At 48.3% G+C, this 18,269-nt stretch overlaps 1 protein-coding gene across 3 annotated transcripts in view; it reads left to right on the top strand.

The window, feature by feature from the left end:
• The first annotated feature begins 2,611 nt into the window (after positions 1–2,611).
• The window catches only part of lca5 (lebercilin LCA5), a 201,824-nt gene continuing 186,166 nt past the window's right edge, over positions 2,612–18,269 (top strand). Inside the window, exon 1 of one of the 3 annotated variants that reach the window (XM_072499819.1) lies at positions 2,612–2,905. The gene's annotated coding sequence lies outside the window, so the exon portion shown is untranslated. Of the gene's footprint in view, positions 2,906–6,656; positions 6,992–18,269 lie in introns of those variants that run through there. The other 2 variants (XM_072499817.1, XM_072499818.1) reach the window with 2 other exon arrangements.

Below are 18,269 nucleotides of genomic sequence, written 5' to 3' on the forward strand. Positions count from 1 at the left end.
TTCCGGTCCTGGACCTCGATCTGTCCAGCCCTGGGTCCAGCACCGTGTTAAAATCTCCACCCATTACCAACTTCCCCACCTCTAGGTCCGGGATACGTCCTAACATATGCCTCATAAAGTTGGCGTCATCCCAGTTCGGGGCATATACGTTCACTAAGACCACCGCCTCCCCTTGCAATTTGCCACTCACCATCACGTATCTGCCCCCACTATCCGCCACTATGGTCTTTGCCTCAAACATTACCCGCTTCCCCACTAGTATAGCCACCCCCCTGTTTTTTGCGTCTAGCCCCGAATGAAACACCTGCCCCACCCATCCTTTGCGTAGTCTGACCTGGTCTATCAGTTTCAGATGCGTCTCCTGCAGCATAACCACATCTGCCTTAAGTTTCTTTCGGTGTGCGAGTACCCGTGCCCTCTTTATCAGCCCGTTCAGCCCTCTCACATTCCACGTGATCAGCCGGGTTGGGGGGCTCTTTACCCCCCCCCCCCCCCCCCCCCTTGTCGACTAGCCATCTCCTTTTTCAATCCAGCTCCTCACCCGGTTCCCACGTAGCCGTATCTCCCCCCAACGGCGCCCTCCCGCCCTGACCACCCCATACCAGCTCCCCCTTCAGCGTAATTGCACCCCCCATGTTGCTCCCAGAAGTCAGCAAACTCTGGCCAATCTCGGCTTCTCCCCGTGACCTCGGCTCGCACCGTGCGACGCCCCCTCCTTCCTGCTTCCCTGTTCCCGCCATGATTACCATAGCGCGGGAACAAAGCCCGCGCTTCCCATTTGGCCCCGCCCCCAATGGCCGCCGCCCCCAGCTCCTCATCCTCCCTCCCCCCCTCCCCCACGACATGGGGAAGAGAGAAAAGTTACAGGGTCGCAGGATTGACAACTTGGGAAATCATCTCTTCCCCCCTTTCCCCCTCTTCACCCCACACATTCGCCCCACCACTTTGTCCCAAACGTTCTTTTTCTAGCCCGCTTATTCCAGTTTCTCCTCGATAATAAATGTCCACGCCTCTTCTGCCATTTCAAAGTAGTGGTGTTTCCCTTGATGTGTGACCCACAGTCTTGCCGACTGCAGCATTCCAAATTTAACCTTCCTTTTGTGCAGCACCGCCTTGGCCCGATTAAAGCTTGCCCTCCTTCTCGCACCTCCGCACTCCAATCTTGATATATGCAGATCACCGTGTTCTCCCACCTACTGCTCCGAGTTTTCTTTGCCCATCTGAGGACCTTCTCTCTGTCCTTACATCGGTGAAATCTAACGACTATGGCTCGAGGAATTTCTCCAGCCCTCGGTCTTTGCGCCATGACTCGATAGGCTCCCTCCACCTCCAACGGGCCCGTCGAGGCCTCCGATCCCATTAATGAGTGCAGCATCGTGCTCACATATGCCCCGACGTCCGCCACTTCTGCACCTTCGGGAAGACCAAGAATCCTTAAATTCTTCCTCCTCGCATTATTCTCCAGCACCTCCAGCCTTTCCACACACCTTTTGTGTTGTGCCTCGTGCATCTCTGTCTTCACCACCAGGCCCTGTATGTCGTCCTCATTCTCAGCAGCCTTTGCCTTCACGACCCGAAGCTCCTGCTCCTAGGTCTTTTGCTCCTTCTTTAGCCCTTCAATCGCCTGTAATATCGGGGCCAGCAGCTCCTTCTTCATCTCCTTTTTAAGTTCTTCCACGCAACGCCGCAGGAACTCTTGTTGGTCAGGGCCCCATATTAAACTGCCTCCTTCCGACGCCATCTTGCTTTGTGCCTGCCTTCCTGGCCGCTGCTCTAGAGGATCCACCGCAATCCGGCCACTTTCCTCTCCTTTTTCCATCCGTGTCCAGGGGGGATTCCCTTATGGTTTACCGCACAGTGTTTTTAGCCGTTAAAATTGCCGTTGGGGCTCCTATTAAGAGCCCAAAAGTCCTTTCCACCGGGAGCTGCCGAAACGTGCGACTTAGCTGGTCATCGCCGCACCCGGAAGTCTCAGTCTCCCCAGACTTAACAGCACGGTAGCATTGTGGATAGCACAATTGTTTCACAGCTCCAGGGTCCCAGGTTCGATTCCGGCTTGGGTCACTGTCTGTGTGGAGTCTGCACGTTCTCCCCGTGTGTGCGTGGGTTTCCTTCGGGTGCTCCGGTCTCCTCCCACAGTCCAAAGATGTGCAGGTTAGGTGGATTGGCCATGTTAAATTGCCCTTAGTGCCCAAAATTGCCCTTAGTGTTGGGTGGGGTTACTGGGTTATGGGGATAGGGTGGAGGTGTTGACCTTGGGTGGGATGCTCTTTCCAAGAGCCGGTGCAGACTCGATGGGCCGAATGGCCTCCTTCTGCACTGTAAATTCTGATAATCTATGATTAACCCTTTTCACAGAGGGGTACAAGGACAATCATTTCTAATGACAATGCTCCCCCCCCCCCCCCCGCCCCGTGTCCAACCTGTCCTGCTGACAGTTTTACAGTATTTCTTTGTTTGTTGTTGCAACTGCGATGGCATTGCAGGTGGGGCTGGCAGCCTGCCTGAGGTTACCCTGGCAGCCGTTGTAAATATTGCCCAGGAGGCGCGTGGCATCGTGAGTGAGCGCGCGCGCGCGCGCGCACGGGAGGTGGGAGGGCCGCCAATGGCAGAGAGCGTGCCCGCGCGGGAGAGGGGTTTCCAATAGCAACGGCGGAGAGCGTGCCTGCCCGCGGAGAGAAAGACGAGGGGTTTCCAATAGCAACAGCATGCCCGCGCGGGGGGAGGGGGTCTCCAACAGCAACGGCGCGGAGCGCGCTCGCGGAGTTGTGGGGCGGTCTCGAGTAGCAACGGCGGCTCGGGGGCCGGGACACAGCGACGAGCGGGCGGAGCGGCCCCGAAGCCGAGATCGCGTGGCCGTGCCGGCCTGGCAGTGACCTCGGCCGCCCCGGCGGCTCCAGTCGAAGTGAGTAATTTATGCGAGTGGGTTGTAGCCGGCTCCATTTTGTCTTGACTCCCCCGTCCGGGGCCCTTTCTTCTCCGGCCCTGGCTGAAGGGCACCTCCGCCCTTCTCCCTGAGGCACCGCGGTTGAAAAGCAGCCTGACCTCCGGCTACATGGGAGCGGCCCGCCGTGAGGAGGGCCTTGCGCCAGTTGCCTTGCACTCGGATCCGGGTGTTCACACTGTTTATTTTCTAGTTATTATTGACTCCGCCACACCTGGGTCTAACTTTTAAAAAAAATTTAGAGTACCCAATTCATTTTTTCCAATTAAAAGGGCAATTTAGCGTGCCCAATTGACCTCCCCTGCACCTGTGGGGGCGAAACCCACGCAAACACGGGGAGAATGTGCAAACTCCACACACACAGTGACCCAGAGCCGGGATCGCCGTGAGGCAACAGGGCTAACCGACTGCGCCACCGTGCTGCCCTGCCTGGGTCTAACTTGACTTTATTATTTGTGTCCTTGGTGGGATAGGTGATTTTAAAAATATGTATAGATCGATTATATTATCGAGATATATCAATTATTCTTTTTTGTCTACTAGGTACGCACTGTGCATTCCCTTGGCCGTAGAGAAATACTTTTCACTGTACTTTGGTACATGTGACAAATCAAGTCAATCAAATATACATATATATGTTATTATGGTTTCTCACGATTGCCCCGAAACGAATAATTGTGATTTTATTTTGTTCTTGTTAAAATAGACCCTCACACATTGACTTTGGAGCTTTAGATTAGTTAGCGTAATTGGTATGTTAATTGAAGTTATTGGTCTTTGTTGTTTAAACCCCTCCTTTAGGTTGTCAAGTTGTAGAAACATTACTTGAACAGGTTGAATTTAAAGTTTGTGACCGGATGTTCTGTGTATGGTGTTTACATATTGTGGAATCTGTGAATCTGTTTTACACCATTGGTGCCCCAGTGTCACAGTCTTACAACAAGTTGCTGAGAATACAGGCCTTCCAAATTGTTAGCTTGGTCAAAGGGTTAGCTCATGTTATTCCAGGCATGTTTCATGTGTCAGCCAAATGTGGGTAGCTGCTTTCTGTGTGTGCTTCAAGTTCTGCATCAAGGGACAGATTCTGTCACCGTAGACCCAAAGGAGCAGAATTTGCTAACCACTTCCAGTGGGACGTTATTCAGCGGGATCAGGGTGGAAATGTAACATCTTGCTCCTCACCGCGGCTTTCTTGACGCTCGTGGTCAGGGAGAACAAGTTGCAAACATGGGATTGGCAGTTTCTGTGTGGGCAATTTGTGCAGTATCATCAGTGCAGAGGAGTTCTCTGATTGGGACAGCAATGTGTTTTTGCCTTTGCTTTCAGTCTTGATAGATTGCAGAAAGTGCCATCTGACCTCTTCTGCACGCGAACTCCTTCCATATCTGCAGGGAAGGCAAAAGTCAGGGGCATGAAGAAGAAGATGCCAAAAAAAGTGTGGGTTAGGATACAGTCCTCTTTGACTCCATTCTTCACTCTGAAATGGAGCCATCAAACGCTAAAGTGCAGCACCCCATCCACCAGCTTAAAAATTCACTCCTTCCACTCGCGATGCACAGCGGCTGTAGTGTACTATCTACAAAGTGCACTGCAGCAACTCAGCAAGGCCTCTTCTACAGCAGCTTCCAAACCTGATGCCTCTACCAACTAAAAGGACAAGGGCAGTAGATGCATGGTAAGTGCCCCTCCAAATCATACAGAATGTGACTTGGAACTATATGACCATTCCTTCACTGTTGCTGTATCAGAATCCTGGAACTCCCTTCCTAACAGCGATGTGTGTACCTACAGCACATGGACTGGAATAGTTCAAGAAGGCAGATTTCCAGCTGACCACTTCCAAATCACTCCAGCTGATGATGGTGATTGACGAGCACTTAATTCTGTTTGAAGTGGGTCAGGCCAGTCAAAGATTGATGTTTATAAACATTGCTATACTTCAACTCAACCATGAAGGAAGATGAATGGAGCAAAGTTGCTGCCTGTGTGGAAGCTGTCAATCACAGCCTAGTAAGGGAAATTAATGAATGGGTTGCAGCTTGAGGATCTGAGGGGGATAAATGCAGCTTACTGGTTTCGCTTTCCAGGAATTGACACATGGTGCTTCCTGTGTCTGAGTCAGCTAATGTATTGCCCAGGAGTGTTACAACAGTAATTATTTTTCATTGCCTCTGTCTGGATTGCGCTCTAGCTTCCAGACAGGAGTCTCTCTTCTGGGGGGGGGCTTCCTGACAGGGGTCTCTCTTCTGGGGAAGGCTCCCTGATGGGGGTCTCTCTTCTAGGGGGGACTTTCTGATAGGGGTCTCTATTCTGGGGTGAGGTGGCTTCCTGACAAGGGGTCTCTTTTCTGGGGGTGCTCCCTATTTAGGGGATCTCATTATTTAGTCAGTCTCTTGTGGGAGGGGGAGGATTGCCCTTGGATGGACTTTGGGGTCACCTCATTAAAGGAGTTACTCTCTTTGACCACTGTAAGCTCCACCACGTCAGTGCCATACCTGTAGTAATTCTCGCCCTTGTGATTCCTGGCCCAGAGGACTGGACACTCATGCGGTTCCGGAGAATATGGTACCCAGCCCGCTAAATGGGTCTTAATGATGGTGCACACGCGTGAGACTCGATCCTGATGCCAGCGGGTGGCCAGAGCAATGGAAGTGGATCAGCGCTGACTCTGCTACTGGCGGCTTGAGGCGGAGATTCCGTCCAGCTTTTCCCCCTTGTAGAGTCGTGATCTACTGACTGTTGAATACCTTAGTGGGATCCACAAATATCCTGTCCCCGTGCTTCTCGGTCTGCAAGTAAATGGAATATTTAAAATATGACCCCAGCAAAGCCCTTCCCCATGATGCTAAGGCGTGAGATGCCCCTGTAGTTATTGCAGTCTTCTCTGTTACCTTTTGGTTTTGTACAGTTTGATGATCTTTGCATCACGCATCTCCTATGGAACAGAGCCAACTCTCCAGCAGAGATTGAGAAGATTATAATAGATGGGACATTCCATGTCTTTGCAGTTTGGTTGGGATTCCATTCTTGTTGGGTGTCTTTGTTTTCTAAGCAGTCTACGGCCTTCGCAAGCTCAAATGATGAGGATTCTTCATCTAACTCATCAACGACAGGAAGGTGCTGGAGAGCATCAAGTGCAGACTGGGAGATGTCCGACTCTCAGAATGCAGCTCACGTTAGTATTCAATCCAGCTTCATGTGAAACATGGTCGACATGCAGCTATCAAGAAAAGAAGCTCAACAATTTCCAGTTTTGCTGTTTGCGGCGCATTATGGGTATACCCTGAGATCAAAATTACGAATGTGGCAATCCTCTCAAAGGCGGAGTTCCCATGCTTGTTAACGTGCATCAAACAGAGGCGGCTTCGTTGGCGGGATGGAAGACATTCGCATACCCAAGGAGTTTCTGACTGGTGAGGTAGCAGAAATCGGATGACCAGTGGGATATACAAACTCTGCTTGAAGAATGCATGCAAGTGTGACGTGAAGGCCCTAAATATTGATTATCACACCTGAGAATCACGAGCTGACAAGGAAAGAAAAAGGCAACATCTCCTGTGGGCTGGTATGCACCACATGATGACCAGTGACTTGGTAACAATGCCCAAAACACAAAGACAGTTGGTAGCTTCATGTGTGGCAGAACCAGCCTCTAAAGGGTTGGCCTCTTGTAGCTATCAGCACATGAAGGCACCCCATCTGAAATGGATTTTTTTTTACTGCATGTCCATCATCTTTCATAGATGAATAGGATGAATCAGGATCTGGCCAAAGTGGACTGGGAGCAGCTAATTGTAGGAAAATCCACATCAGAGCAGTCAGCAGGAGTCAGTCAAAAAGGACATAGAGAGAGTTCAAAGCCTTCATGTCCCTGCAAAGGTGAAGAGTGGGACCAAAAAGTCCAGAGAACCCTGGATGCCGAGAGAAATATAGGATTGGATCATGAAAAAAAGGGAGGCTTATGGCAGATTCAGAAGGCTGAAAACAGTGGAGTTCTATACAGAGGTGTATAGAATATGCAGGGAGATACTTATTAAGAAAAATCAGGTGAGCGAAGAGGGGGCATGAAAAAACTCTGGCAGGGAACATAAAGGAGAATCTCAAGGTATTTTATAAGTATTATTAAGGGAAAGAGTAGCGTTTATTAGGGACCAAAGTGGCAACCTTGTGTGTGGAGGGAAAATCATAGCTGAGGTAATATGTGTGTAATTTGCATCTATGTTCACTATGGAGAAGGATGATGTAGAATGCATAGAATACAATGAATGAAATGAAAATGAAAATTGCTTATTGTCACAAGTAGGCTTCAAATGAAGTTACTGTGAAAAGCCCCTAGTCGCCACATTCCGGTGCCTGTTCAGGGAGGCTGGTACGGGAATTAAACTGTGTTGCTGGCCTGCCTTGGTCTGCTTTCAAAGCCAGCGATTTAGCCCGTGCTAAACCAGCCCCCAATGAGAGGGAACTTTGATATAATTGAACAGATTATTATTGAGAGGGAGGAGGTGTTAGGGGTTTTAACAAGTTTAAAAATGCATAAATACCTAGGCCCAGATGAGGTGTATCCTAGGCTGCTGTGTGAGGCAAGAGAGGAGATTGCAGGAGCTCTGACGTTCATTTTCAAATCCTCTCTGGCCACAGGTGAGGTGCCAGAGGACTGGAGGGCAGCTAATTTGGTACTATTATTCAAGAAAGGAAGTAGGGAAGAACCAGGTAATTATAGGCCAGTATAAATTCAGTGGTAGGGAAATTATTGGAAACAATTCTGAGGAACAGAATTAATCTCCACTTGGAAAGACAAGGATTAATAGAGGATAGTCAGCATGGCTTTTTCAAGCGAGTTTATGTCTTAACAAATTTGATTGACATTTTAAGGAGGTGACTAGGTGTGTAGATGATGGCAGTGGAGTTTATGTAGTCGACATGGACTTCAATAAGGCTTTTGACACGGTCCCACATGGGAGACTGATCAAGAAAGTAAGAGCCCTTGGGATCCATGCCAATTGACTTAGTGGCAGGAGGAGACAGAGTATTGGTCAAATGTTTTTGTGACTGGAAACCTGTGTCCCGTACTATAGTGATCGGTGCTGGGTCCCTTTCTGTTTGTTGTGTACGTTAATGATCTAAATGGGAATGTAGGTTGCATGATCAGTAAGTTTGCAGGTGACACAAAAATTGATGGTGTGGTAAATAGCGAGGAGCCTTAGATTACAGGATGATACAGATCGGCTGGGCAGAACAGTGGCAAATGGAATCTAACCCTGAAAAGTGTGAGGTGATGCATTTTGGGAGGTCTAACAATGCAAGGGAATAAGCAATGAACGATATGACGCTAGGAAGTACAGAGGACCAGAGTGTCCATGGGTCCCTGAAGGCAGTAAGGCAGGTAGTAGTTTAAGAAGGCATGTGGCATACAGACCTTTATTAGCCTAAGCATAGAATATAAGAGTAGGGAGGTTATGATGGAGCTGTATAAAACACTCGTTAGACCATACTGGAATACTGTGTGCAACCACTCTATAGAAAATGTAATTTCACTAGAGAGGGTGTAGAGGAAATTCACCAGGACGTTACCTGGGCTGGAGTGTTTCAGCTAAGAAGAGAGACTGGTTAGGCTGGGGTTGTTCTCCTTCAAGCAGAGAAGGCTGAGTGAGGTGTACAAAATTATCAAGGACATATAGTGGATAAGAAGAAACTGAGGGGGGCCTGAGTGAGGTGTACAAAATTATCAAGGACATATAGTGGATAAGAAGAAACTTTGCCCTTTAGTTGAAGGGCCAATAACCAGGGTGTATAGATTTAAGGTAATAGGCAGAAGATTTAGAAGGGATTTGAGGAAAAGCATTTTCCCTTGGATGGTGGTGGGAATCTGGAACTCCCCACCTGAAGGGTTGTAGAGGCATTTCAGAAGCATTTAGATGAGCATTTGAAACATCATAGCATACAAAGCCATGGACAAGTGCTGAAAAATGGGATTAGAATAAATAGGTGCACGATAGGCCAAAGAGCCGCTTTCTGTGCTGTAAGACTCATGAAAAGCTGCCAATACTGGTTAGCTAGCATTGTCATTTTATTTCTAAAAAAACTTTTTCTGTTTCTTTGGACAATTAATCCAAAAGCTGGGAGATTACTTGTATTTCTCAATGTTGCACTTACACCAGATACAAACAATTGCAGGAGAGGAATTCTCCAGAAACATTTCAGCTCTGCCTGTTACTTTCTGATGGTATATGCAAACCTCAGGAACTCTAAGGTTGTTCACCTTCTGTGAAGTGTGCTACCTGTGGTCGTTAAAATAATCACCATTCTGAGCAGGTGCATTCCAGCTGCCGGTGACAGCTGACCTTAATACTGGTGTTGCTATTTTGTGGATTCTTCACAGGGCATGCTGGAAAGGATTGCAAAATATACAAGGCCAATGTTCAGATTGTAACTGAAAATTACTTTCCTGAAGTGCTTCTAAACTTTCAAGTCACAACATACACTTCTGTAGCACCTTTTATACGGAAACATCTCTCCAAGGACTCATTGTATTTTCATTTGATAAAAATGGTTGTCGGGTCTAAAATGATACGCAGTGATCAACAGAGGTGTGTTTTCAGGAGGATCTTATAAGAGGGGAGGGAAATGAAGAACTAGAAGGATTTTGAGCAAGGAAGGCACCATGCTCTGATGAAGGAAATAGGATTGCATTAGAGACCAGAAGGACAGGCAAATGGCACAGTGGCTTGTAGTAAATTGTATAATTTGAGGGGAGAGCTGACTGGTGGTGATTTAACCTGAGGGTCACCAAACCTCAGGCGAGGGCCAAGATTGAGAAAGCAGGGCCTTCAGGAATACCCTCAGCCTGTACAGGAGCTGAACCCGTGCTGCTGGCCTCGCTCTGCATCACAGACTAGCTGTCCAGCCAACTGAGATTTGTAGTATTGAGGAAGGGTAAGGCCGGGAATTTGCATTTGAGGGTGAGAATTCTAAATTTGACGCATTGGGCATCAGTGTAGGTCAATAAAAAAACAGGAATGATGGTGAGCAGGACTTGGTGCAGGTAGGACGGCAGCTGGGGATTCAATGAATTTAAGATTGCAGAGTTGTATTAACTAAGTCTTGCATGTGATTCGGTGACCTTTAGCAGAGCTGGGAAATGTGAGGTAGATGGAAGAGTCGTCTTTGATGGAAAGGATATTCAGGGGAGGCAGTAGTGTAGTGGTATTGTCACTGGACTGGTGATCCAGAGACCTACAGTAATAATCTGCGGACCTGGGTTTGAATCCAATAAATATCTGGAATTCAAAATCTAATGATGACCATGAAATCATTGTTGATTATAGTAAAAAAAAAAAACAGCTGGTTCACTAATGCTCTTTAGGGAAGGAAATCTGCCATATTTGCCTGGTCTGGCCTATACGTGATTCCAAATCCATAACAATGTTGTTGACTCTGAAATGGCCTGGCAAGCCACTCAGTTGTATCGAACTGCTACAAAGCCGATAAAAAGGAAATAAAACGGACGGACCACCTGGCAATGACCTAGGCAAACCCAACCCTGTCGACCCTGCAAAGTCCTCCTTACTAACATCTGGGGGCTTGTGCCAAAATTGGGAGAGCTGTCTCACAGACTAGTCAAGCAACAGCCTGGCGTGTTCATACTCACGGAACCATACCATACAGATAATGTCCCAAAGACCACTATCACCATCCCTGGGTATGTATCAGCAGCAGGTCAGACCCAGCAGAGGTGGTGGCGCAGGAGTCCTCCACATTGACTCTGGACCCCATGGAGTCTCATGGCTTCAGGTCAAACATGGGCAACGAAACCTGCTGATTGCCACGTACTGTCCACCCTCAGCTGATGAATCAGTCAGAACTCGTCCATGTTGAACACCATTTGGAGGAAACACTGAGGGTGGCAAGGGCACAAAATGTACTCTGGGTAGAGGGCTTCAGTGTTCATCATAAAGAGTGGCTCGGTAGCACCACTACTGACCAAGGCTGGCCAACTCATAAAGACGTAGCTGTTAGACTGGGTCTGCGACGGTAGCGAGGGAACCAACAAGAGGGAAAAACATACTAGACCTCATCCTCACCAACTGGCCTGCCACAGATGCATCGGCGCATGACCGTATTGGTAGAAGTGCCCACCGTACACTCCTTTGGAGACAAAATCCCATCTTTATATTGAGGATACCCTCCATTGTGTTGTGAGACACTAGCATCGTGCTGAATGGGATGGATTCTGAACAGATCTAGCAGCTCAAGGCTCAGCATCCGAGGTGTGTGGGCGATCAGCAGCAGCAGAATCATGCTCAACCACAGCCTGTAACCTCATGGTTGGGCATATCCCCCATTCTACCATTACCAGCAATCCCAATGCAGGGGAAATCAACTGTGGTTCAATAAAGAGTGCATGCCAGGAGCAGCACCAGGCATGGCGCAAAATGATGTGCCAACCTGATGAAGCTACAACGCAAGGTTATTTGCACCAAACAACATAAGCAGCAAGTAATAAACAGCCAAGCGATCCCAAAACCAGCAGGTCAGATCTGCATGGTAGTGTCCCATGCCCAAGCTCTGCAGTGCTGCCACATCCAGTCGTGAATGGTGATGGACAATTAACTCATTGGAGGGAGGAGGCTCCACAACTATCCCCATCCTCATTAATGAAGGAGCCCAGCACATCTATGCAAAAGACAAGACTGAAGCATTCGCAATAATCTTCAGCCAGAAGTACCGAGTCAGATAATCCGGCTCGCTCTCCTCCAGAGGTCTAGAACATCACAGATGCCAGCCTTTATCCAATTCAATTCGCCCCACATGATATCAAGAAACAGCTGAAGCTACTGGATACGGCAAAGGATTTGGGCCCTGACAATATTCCAGCAATAGTACCGAAGACCTGCTCCAGAATGTGCTGTGCCCCTAGCCAAGCTGTTCCAGTTCAGCTACAACACTGGCATCCACCCGGCAATGTGGAAAATTGCCCAGCATGTCCTGTACACAAAAAGCAGGACAAATCCAATCCGGCCAATTACTGCCCTATCAATCTCCTCTCAATCCTCAGTAAAGTGATGTAAAGGTAATTGACAGTGCCATCAAGCAGCACTTACTTAATAACCTGCTCACTGATGCTTAGTTGGGGTTCTGCCAGGGTCACTCCGCTCCTGACATTATAGCCTTGGTTCAAACATGCATGAAAAAGCTGAACTCCAGAGGTGAGGCAAAGATGACTGCTTTTGACATCAAGGCAGCATTTGATCAAGTATGGCATCAATGAGCCCCAGCAAAACGAGTCCATGGGTATCAGAGGGGAAACTGTCCACAGATTAGTCATACCCGCAGAAAGGTTGTGGCTGTTGGGGGTCAGTCATTTCTGTCCCCGGAACTTCACTGCAGGAGTTTTTCAGGATAGTGTCCCATGCCCAAACATCTTCAGCTGCTTCATCAATGACCTTCCTTCCAACATAAGATCAGATGTTTGCACTGAGTGCTGGATTTGGTGCATTTGAGTGCTATAGTGAGGGTTTGGTGACTGAGGGAGTATAAGGCTTCATTTTTATCTAAAGTCTAGTCTTTTATTCAGTTAAATAACTTAAAAATTGCCTACAGTGCAGACTTTGTTTGCACTGAGTGCTGAATTTGGTGCATTTGAGTGCTATAGTGAGAGCTTGGGGCAGCATGGTAGCCTTGTGGATAGCACAATTGCTTCACAGCTCCAGGGTCCCAGGTTCGATTCTGGCTTGGGTCACTGTCTGTGCGGAGTCTGCACATCCTCCCCGTGTGTGCGTGGGTTTCCTCCGGGTGCTCTGGTTTCCTCCCACAGTCCAAAGATGTGCGGGTTAGGTGGATTGGCCATGATAAATTGCCCTTAGTGTCCAAAATTGTCCTTGGTGTTGGGTGGGGTTACTGGGTTATGGGGATAGGGTGGCGGTGTTGACCTTGGGTAGGGTGCTCTTTCCAAGAGCCGGTGCAGACTCGATGGGCCGAATGGCTTCCTTCTGCTCTGTAAATTCTATGATGATTGGTGACTGATGGAGTGCTGAATTTGGTGCATTTGAGTGCTATAGTGAGAGTTTGGTGACTGAGGGAGTAAGGTGCTCCTTTCATTTTGTTTCCTACATTTCCGCAAAGAGCAAGAAGGGAGCCAGGAATTTACAGAGAGTGCAGCTGACTGGGAGCAGAGTCGGAGGGCGGAGGTCCAGTTGGTCCACAAGGCAGCTATATTCTGTAAGGTAAGAGGGGATGGAGGCGAGGCCAGTTGCATGCTCCTCCTGTAGGATGTGGGTGGTGAGGGATACCACCGGTGTCCCCGCTGACTATACCTGCGGGAAGTGCACCCAACTCCAGCTCCTCAAAGACCGTGTTAGGGAACTGGAGCTGAAGCTGGATGAACTTCGGATCATCCGGGAGGCAGAGGGGGTGATAGAGAAAAGTTACAGGGAGGTAACCACACCCAAGGTACAGGAAAAGAGTAGCTGGGTTACAGTCAGGGGAAAGAAAACAAACAGGCAGACAGTGCAGGGATCCCTCGTGGCCGTTCCCCTTCAAAACAAGTATACTGTTTTGGATGCTGTTGGGGGGGATGACCTACCGGGGGGAAGGCCCTAGCGGCCAGGTCTCTGGCACTAAGTCTGGCTCTGGGGCTCAGAAGGGAAGGGGGGGAGAATAGAAAAGCAATAGTAGTAGGAGATTCAATGGTTAGGGGAGTAAATAGGAGATTCTGTGGTCGGGAGCGAGACTCCCGGAAGGTATGTTGCCTCCCGGGTGCCAGGGCCAGGGATGTCTCGGATCGTGTCTTCAGGATACTCAAGGGGGAGCAGCCAGAAGTCGTGGTGCACATTGGTACCAACGACGTAGGTAGGAAAAGGGGTGTGGAGGTAATAAATGAGTTTAGGGAGTTAGGCTGGAAGTTAAAAGCCAGGACAGACAGAGTTGTCATCTCTGGTTTGTTGTCGGTGCCATGTGATAGCGAGGCTAACAATAGGGAAAGAGTGCAGCTGAACACGTGGCTGCAGGAATGGTGTAGGAGGGGGAGGGCTTCAGGTATTTTGATAATTGGAGCGCATTCTGGGGAAGGTGGGACCTGTACAAGCAGGACGGGTTGCATCTTAACCAGAGGGGCACCGATATCCTGGTAGGGAGGTTTTCTAGTACTCTTCGGGAGGGTTTAAACTAATTTGGCAGGGGAATGGGAACCGGATTTGTAGTCCAGCAACTAAGGTAGCCGATATTCAGGACGCCAAAGCGTGTAGAGAGGCAGTGGGGAAGGGAACACTGACACAGGAGAGTACTTGCAGGCACGGAGATGGGTTGAAGTGTGTGTACTTCAACGCAAGAAGCATCAAGAATAAGGTGGGTGAACTTAAGGCATGGATCGGTACTTGGGACTACGATGTGGTGGCCATCACGGAAACTTGGATAGAAGGGGGGCAGAAATGGTTGTTGGAGGTCCCTGGTTATAGATGTTTCAATAAGATTAGGAAGGGTGGTAAAAGAGGTGGGGGGGGGGGTGGCATTGTTAATTAGAGATAGTATAACAGCTGCAGAAAGGCAGTTCGAGGAGTATCTGCCTACTGAGGTAGTATGGGTTGAAGTCAGAAATAGGAAAGGAGCAGTCACCTTGTTAGGAGTTTTCTATAGGCCCCCCAATAGTAACAGAGATGTGGAGGAACAGATTGGGAAACAGATTTTGGAAAGGTGCAGAAGTCACAGGGTAGTAGTCATGGGTGACTTTAACTTCCCAAACATTGAGTGGAAACTCTTTAGATCAAATAGTTTGGATGGGGTGGTGTTTGTGCAGTGTGTCCAGGAAGCTTTTCTAACACCGTATGTAGATTGTCCGACCAGAGGGGAGGCAATATTGGATTTGGTACTTGGTAATGAACCAGGGCAAGTGATAGATTTGTTAGTGGGGGAGCATTTTGGAGATAATGACCACAATTCTGTGACTTTCACTTTAGTAATGGAGAGGGATAGGTGTGTGCAACAGGGCAAGGTTTACAATTGGGGGGAGGGTAAATATGTTGTCAGACAAGAATTGAAGCGCATAAGTGGGAACATAGGCTGTCAGGGAAAGGACACAAGTGAAATTTGGAACTTGTTCAAGGAACAGGTACTACGTGTCCTTGATATGTATGTCCCTGTCAGGCAGGGAAGAGATGGTCGAGTGAGGGAACCATGGTTGACAAGAGAGGTTGAATGTCTTGTTAAGAGGAAAAAGGAGACTTGCGTAAGGCTGAGGAAACAAGGTTCAGAAGGGCGCTGGAGGGATACAAGATAGCCAGGAGGGAACTGAAGAAAGGGATTAGGAGAGATAAGAGAGGGCATGAACAATCTTTGGCGGGTAGGATCAAGGAAAACCCCAAGGCCTTTTACACAAATGTGAGAAATATGAGAATGACTAGAGCGAGGGTAGGTCCGATCAAGGACAGTAGCGGGAGATTGTGTATTGAGTCTGAAGAGATAGGAGAGGTCTTGAACGAGTACTTTTCTTCTGTATTTACAAATGAGAGGGCCATATTATTGGAGAGGACAGTGTGAAACAGACTGGTAAGCTCGAGGAAATACTTGTTAGGAAGGAAGATGTGTTGGGCATTTTGAAAAACTTGAGGATAGACAAGTCCCCCGGGCCTGACGGGATATATCCAAGGATTCTATGGGAAGCAAGAGATGTAATTGCAGAGCCGTTGGCAATGATCTTTTCATCCTCACTGTCAACAGGGGTGGTACCAGGGGATTGGAGAGTGGCGAATGTCATGCCCCTGTTCAAAAAAGGGACTAGGGATAACCCTGGGAATTACAGGCCAGTTAGTCGTTCTTCGGTGGTAGGTAAAGTAATGGAAAGGGTACTGAAGGATAGGATTTCTGAGCATCTGGAAAGACACTACTTGATTAGGGATAGTCAGCACGGATTTGTGAGGGGTATGTCTTGCCTTACAAGTCTTACTGAATTCTTTGAGGAGGTGACCAAGCATGTGGATGAAGGTAAAGCAGTGGATGTAGTGTACATGGATTTTAGTAAGGCATTTGATAAGGTTCCCCATGGTAGGCTTATGCAGAAAGTAAGGAGGCATGGGATAGTGGGAAATTTGGCCAGTTGGATAACGAACTGGCTAACCGATAGAAGTCAGAGTGGTGGTGGATGGCAAATATTCAGCTTGGATCCCAGTTACCAGTGGCGTACCGCAGGGATCAGTTCTGGGTCCTCTGCTGTTTGTGATTTTCATTAATGACTTGGATGAGGGAGTTGAAGGGTGGGTCAGTAAATTTGCAGACGATACAAAGATTAGTGGAGTTGTGGATAGTGAGGAGGGTTGTTATCGGCTGCAAAGAGACATAGATAGGATGCAGAGATGGGCTAAGAAGTGGCAGATGGAGTTTAACCCTGAAAAGTGTGAGGTTGTCCATTTTGGAAGGACACATGTGAATGCGGAATACAGGGTTAACGGTAGAGTTCTTGGCAATGTGGAGGAGCAGAGAGATCTTGGGGTCTATGTTCATACATCTTTGAAAGTTGCCACTCAAGTGGGTAGAGCTGTGAAGAAGGGCTATGGTGTGCTAGCGTCCATTAACAGAGGGATTGAATTTAAGAGCCGTGAGGTGATGATGCAACTGTACAAAACTTGGTAAAGCCACGTTTGGAGTACTGTGTACAGTTCTGGTCTCCTGATTTTAGGAAGGGTGTGGAAGCTTTGGAAAAGGTGCAAAGGAGATTTACCAGGATGATAGCTGGAATGGAGAATGGAGAGTAGGTCTTACGAGGAACGGTTGAGGGTGCTAGGCCTTCTCTCATTAGAACGGAGAAGGATGAGGGGCGACTTGATAGAGGTTTATAAGATGATCAGGGGAATAGATAGAGTGTAGACAGTCAGAGACTTTTTCCCCGGGTGGAACAAACCATTACAAGGGGACATAAATTTAAGGTGAATGGTGGAAGATATAGGGGGGATGTCAGAGGTAGGTTCTCTACCCAGAGAGCAGTGGGGGCATGGAATGCACTGCCTGTGGAAGTAGTTGAGTCGGAAACATTAGGGACCTTCAAGCAGCTATTGGGTAGGTACATGGATTACGGTAGAATGATATAGTGTAGATTAATTTGTTCTTAAGGGCAGCACGGTAGCATTGTGGATAGCACAATTGCTTCACAGCTCCAGGGTCCCAGGTTCAATTCCGGCTTGGGTCACTGTCTGTGCGTAGTCTGCACATCCTCCCCGTGTGTGCGTGGATTTCATCCGGGTGCTCCGGTTTCTTCCCACAGTCCAAAGATGTGCAGGTTAGGTGGATTGGCCATGATAAATTGCCCTTGGTGTCCAAAATTGCCCTTGGTGTTGGGTGGAGGTGTTGACCTTGGGTAGGGTGCTCTTTCCAAGAGCCGGTGTGGACTCAATGGGCCGAATGGCCTCCTTCCCTGTAAATTCTATGATATTCTATGATTAATCTAGGAAAAAGGTTCGGCACAACATCGTGGGCCGAAGGGCCTGTTCTGTGCTGTATTCTTCTATGTTCTATGTGGGATTGTTCGTTGATGGTTCCATGTTCAACACCATTCATGACTCCTCAGCAAATGCAGAAAGACCTGGACAATATCCAGGCTTGGGCTGACAAGTGGCAAATGACATTTGTGCCACACAAGTGTCATGCAATGACCTTCTCCAATAAGAGAGAATTCTCCATTGTCTCATGATATTTAAAAGCATTACCATCACTGAATCCCCTAATTTATCAACATCCTGAGGATTACCATTGACCAGAAATTGAGCGGGACTAGCCATATAAATACGAGAACAGATCAGAGGTTAAGAATCTTACGGCGAGTAACTCATCTCCTGACTTCCCAAAGCCTGTTCACCATCTATAAGGCAAAAGTCAGGAGTGTGTTGGAATACTCACCACATGCTTGGATGAGTGCAGCTCCAAAAAGACTCCTGAATCTTGACACCATCCAGGACAAAGCGCCTGCTTGATTGGCACTCCTGCCACAAACATTCACACCCTCCACCACCAACACACAGTAGAGGCAGTGTACCATTTACAAGATGCACTGCAGGAGCTCACCAAGACTCCTTCGGCAGCACCTTCCAAACTCACCGCCACTACCATCTAGAAGGACAAGGGCAGCAGATACATGAGAACATCACCACTTGGAAGTTCCACTCCAAGTCATTCACCATCCTGACTGCCGTTCCTTCAATGTTGCTGGATCAAAATCCTGGAACTTCCTCCCTAACAGTACAGTGGGGAGACCTACATCACCTAGACTGCATCAGTTCAAGAAGGCAGCTCGCCATCATCTTCTCGAGGGTAATTCGGGATGGGCAACAAATGCTGGCCTTGC

The sequence above is a fragment of the Scyliorhinus torazame genome, chromosome 4 (genome assembly GCF_047496885.1).
Source record: "Scyliorhinus torazame isolate Kashiwa2021f chromosome 4, sScyTor2.1, whole genome shotgun sequence".
Classification (NCBI taxonomy): Eukaryota; Metazoa; Chordata; class Chondrichthyes; order Carcharhiniformes; family Scyliorhinidae; genus Scyliorhinus; species Scyliorhinus torazame.